The sequence below is a fragment of the Chinchilla lanigera genome, unplaced genomic scaffold, assembly GCF_000276665.1.
Source record: "Chinchilla lanigera isolate Chin_1 unplaced genomic scaffold, ChiLan1.0 scaffold00077, whole genome shotgun sequence".
Taxonomy (NCBI): domain Eukaryota; kingdom Metazoa; phylum Chordata; class Mammalia; order Rodentia; family Chinchillidae; genus Chinchilla; species Chinchilla lanigera.
In genome coordinates this window covers 2828975-2834399 of record NW_004955478.1, presented here as the reverse complement: position 1 = coordinate 2834399, position 5425 = coordinate 2828975, and the positions used below count along the sequence as shown (strand labels likewise).

The following is a 5425-nucleotide window of genomic DNA, read 5'->3' as shown; positions in this document are numbered from 1 at the left end:
GCAGTCAACTTTCAGGTGAGTTAACCTGGCCATGTGAGCACAATATTTTTTAACCCAGTAGGGCCCACTGCCAGCAGAATAACTCTCTGACTTTCAAGATGTGGACCACAGCCTGTATCTTGCTTGCTGCGCACCTCCTTCTCAAGCTCTCATCCTGATTGTGGAGGAAGCAGAGCGTTCCATCACTGATCTGCTTTCTGCTTTACCAGGGCTAACCAATGTCCTGTTCAAGCTACATAATCATTAAGGGCGTATTAAAGAGAGGCATGCATGGGAGCCGAGCTATTTCTCAGTTTTCATTGGCATACAAACCCAACCCTCACCTGCTAAGATGTAGACAAACAGTTTTGGTGAAAGGATTTCTCTGTGTTGTTCAATGTCTGAGAATTGGCATGAATGTTTCCATAGATTGGGTCCTAACAATCCTGTTTGTAAACATCTGAGTCACTTACTGGCACTGCTGAGCACATTTCTGGCCCAGGAAATCTTCCTCCTTTCTACCCTAAGGGAAAGTTAAGTCTACCTACACTTGAGTGACCTTCACACTGTACCTCCTTCTGAAGTGCAGAGTGAGTGAGGTCACTGCTGTCTCAGCTGACTGGCAAAGGCCTGCTTATAAGATGCCAGGGGCGACCTATGTAGATTCCCAGGGTGGAACCAGAAGAACAAACCAGTGTCAATGGTTAACTCAGGGCTTTTCTTTCCTTTATTATTAACTAAAGAACATTCTTACCATTGCCCAGCTGAGAGCACCAGCTCATAGATTCTCTAGGGGGAAAGTGAATAAAGGTAAGTATTGTTCTATATTTACTATTTACAAAGTTATTCTGTCTATGGTTTTCTTTTGTTGACCTCTGTTTTGGAAGAAACAGAGGAACCACTATGTCCAACAATGCAGCATCAATGCTGAATTAAATGTCATTAAAATGATTTAATTTGTTTTATCCTAGTGCTTTAGGTAGGAGTAAAAGAGTATGTCATATTTCTTACTTTATTTTGAAGGCTTGGGCAAAAACAGTCCCACAATGCTTACAGGGTGTGCTAAACAGGTGTTTTGTGGCATTATATACATAGTTATTTCAGTGTGACTTCGTCGTATTCTTACCTTGTGGAGTATACTATGATCACTTTCAAAACCAGATTGTTGGATCATATATGTGTATGTGTGTGTGTGCATGTGAGTATGTGTATGTGTGTATGTATGAGTGTATTTACATTGCTGAACATGTAACTGCAAGCACTGAAATGTATTTATACCCCCATAAAGAAAAATTAATTAACTCCTTCCTATTGTAATCTGCAGTAATGTGAGAGGAAATAAAACACCTATTTCTCCAGACTTATTTTCTCAAAAATTGAAGTAAGGAATTTTCTCCTGCTTTTCTTATCCTAACTTCTTGAAACCTTTTTTTTTTTAGATCTTCTTAGATCTTTTATCCTTCCAGATTTATTCAGAAAGGTACAGGCTTGTAAATCTTTGCTCATTGAAGATCATGAATTATCTAATATGGGATCAAATTGTTTCTACTGGTGTGGCTCTAAGTGGTAGATAAGACATGAATTTTAATCTTGTACATTGTAGTTTTACCCGGTTGTATGGGCTGAAAGGTCTTGAACCAAACAGAACTATAGTACTTCTGCTGCTTTTTATTCTGACAGTTTAATAAGGAAGAAAAGACTATATTAACATGTCTGTATTAGGGTACTATGGGCAAAGCAGACAAGCCTTACTCTATGCTAGATTTTAACCAATAAAGAAACACAAAGTGTCTCAACCATGGTTGTTTACAGAATATATTTAAGGAGTTTCTGAAATCAAACTAAAAAGAAGTTTAAAAATGAACAGAGTTCAGAGTTCATTTCAAATCAGCTGAGAGCAGTAGGGTGTGAAGAGAGAGGAGAGATCTTGACTACCTGATGAATGTAACCTTGTTTAATTTTAGAATATGAAAATTGTGATAATTCTAAAACATTAGTCTCATATAAAGCAAGGACACAATAATATTTGAAACTGAAATGCTAGGGTGGGAGTGGCTTTCAAGTTATGCTATGATAATTTTTCTGATAAATATTTTGACTTGGGAGAGAAGAATTTTCAAGGATATTCAAAAATATATTTCTTCTATTGTATGTAGGTGAGTAGTGAGTGTAAATTAAGACTTGGGTATAAATTAGGAATTGGCAAAAATATAACTTAGGGGGAAATGATAGAGATAACAAAGACACCTAAAGTAAGTATTGGGCACCCAGACAATCGTGGTTTTTGCTTCTTAAATTGTAAAACTTGCCACTTGAATACGGTGTTCAACATTTGCCCCACATGAAGTTTATATTAGTGTGTTCCATATTACTTTCTAGTTCTAGGAAAAATGACCTCTAACTCAATCTTAGGGACAGTGCATGGGAAATTCTCTCATTGCAAGAACACAAGGACTCTAAGCATTTCTAAGGAGGGATTTACGCATTTAAGCACTAACTATGCTCTGCATGCTTAAGCACTATCTTTGTTGAGTTTTCCTTGAAAAACAGTTTCTATAAATCAAACTTACATTGTCCTCTTTCTTGCTGTGTGACTGAGAGAAGGTCATATGATTCAACAATTCAAGCTCAGAACGCTAATACATAGATCCTGAGCAGAATTGTAGGGACACAAAGTGCAAAGAAGAAGGGTTCCACAAAGCCCTCTCACTGTTATCCTTGTACGTGGAATGCAGCTGGACCACAAACACTCCATCCCTTGGATGTATCACCAAAGTTTACTCCTTAGATTTTGGTTTCAACATTGTAGGAAACTTGATCACTTCTCATAGTCAAAGGCATTGTCCTCAAGAATCCACCCTGATCCCTTTTAAAAAGGTGATGTACAACTACAGCCAGTCTTTTTGCTTCTAAGCATATACATAGACAGTTATATCACATAATAAAAAGTATTAATTTTAGAATTGAAATTTAATGCTTGTCCATTTGTACTGTTTCTAACATAATGAGGAAGCACTAAGTTAGTTTTGTTAATTATTATTATGAGGAGCAATACTTACTTTTTGCTAGTGTTAAAAGAAACTCTGGGATTCTGAGGTTTTTTTTTCCTCATAAAACTTTCAAGTTCTCAGGGCTGGGGATTTAGCTCAGCGGCACAGTGCCTGCCTGGCAAGTGCAAGGTTGTGAGTTCGATTTCCTGTACCGGGAAAAAAAAAAAACCAAACAATAAATAAATAAATAAATAAAAACTTTCAAGTTGTTGATCACTATAATACCCTGAAATCAAGAGAATGGGTTATCTGGACAGTTCTGTGATTTGATTGGTACTGCAATTAGCAACACATATTTTTCACTAATTTATTCATGGATTGATTCTCTCAGAAAATATTTATTTAATGACAAAAAGTTCTTAAAACCAGAGAACTTGGTGGGAAATTATCTATTACCCTAAAACCATTTCCTTGAGGAAATTTTAGCCTGTGAAAGAGAAAAATCATATTATTTGTCATAGACTAATATGCTACTATTTCATGAATTGAACAAATACTTATAAATTGGTTGCGTTGTGCCAGGTGTTGAACAGATATGAAGGATGTACTAAAGAAAAGCAAAAGGTAAAAGAAGTCCTTCTTCCATGAGTCTTCTATTTTAGAAGTTTACTGCCATAAAATAAATAGCAGGCCAACTGCAAACACATAACAGGAACACAAACAGGATGGAGGAAAGGATGGCATAGAAAGACACCAAAGGGTGAGAATGTTGTGTTGGTTATTTATTGCTGTGTGACGAATGATTTGAAAACTTAGTGTCTTAGAAAAGATCATTTCTTGTCCCATTGTTGTGGGTCAGGATCCAGGTTTCTTGGGGTCGTCTGAGTCAAAGTTTCCTCTGTGCTGGTGTCAGTGTTCTCAGAAGTTGTAGATATCTCTAGTTTCAACCAGGGTCATGGTGAGGGGAGCATCGTCTGGTCTCACAATTGGTGTTGGGCAGGATATGGCTCCTTCCTTGGCAGTTGGAGAGCATTCTTTGCTTTCCACCAGTTGTTAGCTAGAGCTCCATCCCCAGCTCCTTGCCAAATAGGCTACTCCTCCACAGCTACAACAAAAAGGCTGGTTTCCATTACAGTAAGTGAGATGTAGGACAGGAGCCAGAGTCCTTTACTGATCTCATACCAAAAGTGGCATCTCTCATTTTGGTACTATTCAGTGGAAGAGAAGGGAGTCAGTCGCTCATTGGAGATCACACTCAGTGGGACAAGATTACAAAAGACTGTCAACAGCAGGAGACAGGGATTATTGGATGCCATCTCCAAAGCCACATACCATAAGTTGGCATAGCGTTGTCAAGAAAACTTCACTAAGACGGGTGATATTTGAGTGAAGACCTGGAGATGCGGAGCAAGGGGACAAGGTGGACCCTGAGGGAAGAACAGCTCTTGTTGATGGAGCAGCTTTGTCATGGTCATGCTCAAGAAACCGTAAACTGTGCCGTGTGGCGATACAAGGTTGCAAAAATCAGAGTCCTCAGGGATGAATTCATGTGGAGGTGTCATGATGTTTTCCAAATGGAGAAGATTCTGCCAGTTATGTGTGTCAGAGATTTTTGAGATGCTAGATGCTGACCTCAATAAGTAAAAAATGAAAGAAAGAGCATTGTTACTGATGGGAGCAGGTGACATGAATGGACTAAAATACAGAAGCCAGAATGAGCCAATTTATTATAAGCATTAAAATAAACGAAGACTTAGCTCCCCGAGCTTGCACAGTGGGGTGAGTGGAAGGTACCTGAACACCAAGACTGTATTGAGGATAATAGCATGGTCACTGCCATGAACATTGCCTTGACACATGCGTCTCATCAACCCCGGATACCAGGATCTGTCTGCCTCATCCCAGAAGCTGCCCATAGACAACTGCAAAGGAAAGGACTATTTCTTGCCCAGTAAACAGAAGACTTGCCCCAACTACCTCTCCCAAGTCAGGCTGTGACGCTTCATCATATGTTAGCAAATAATGATCAGTCAGTACCTCCATGAGCTTCAGCACCCTCGAATAGGCCCTCCGTTAGAAACTTTGATCAGACACCCAAGCAAACGGTCCTGAGATGCTTCTTGAAGTTAAAATAAGATTAAGTAGGCAGTTTTGGTTAGCTTCTAGGGCCAAGCACCCACCTTCAGAGAAAAAAAACAAGGTTTGTTTATACTCTGAAATGCTTACTTCAAGGGTTCTTGTGCAGAGAGAGTTACATGCTGCTTGCTTAGCTGGTCAGTACTTTACAAACTTGTATATTTAGATTCTCTCTCTCTCTCTCTCTCTCTCTCTCTCTCTCTCTCTCTCTCTCTCTCTCTTTCTTCTTCTCCTTCTTCTTCTCCTTCTTCTTCTTCTTCTTCTTCTTCTTCTTCTTCTTCTTCTTCTTCTTCTTCTTCTTCTTCTTCTTCTTCTTCTTC

General features: G+C 38.9%; 1 protein-coding gene across 1 annotated transcript in view; it reads left to right on the top strand.

Moving 5' to 3' along the window:
• The first annotated feature begins 578 nt into the window (after nt 1-578).
• Nucleotides 579-5425, top strand: part of Kcnj16 (potassium channel, inwardly rectifying subfamily J, member 16) — a 58120-nt gene continuing 53273 nt past the window's right edge. Inside the window, exon 1 of the mRNA XM_005402101.2 lies at nt 579-789. The gene's annotated coding sequence lies outside the window, so the exon portion shown is untranslated. The remainder of the gene's footprint in view (nt 790-5425) is intronic.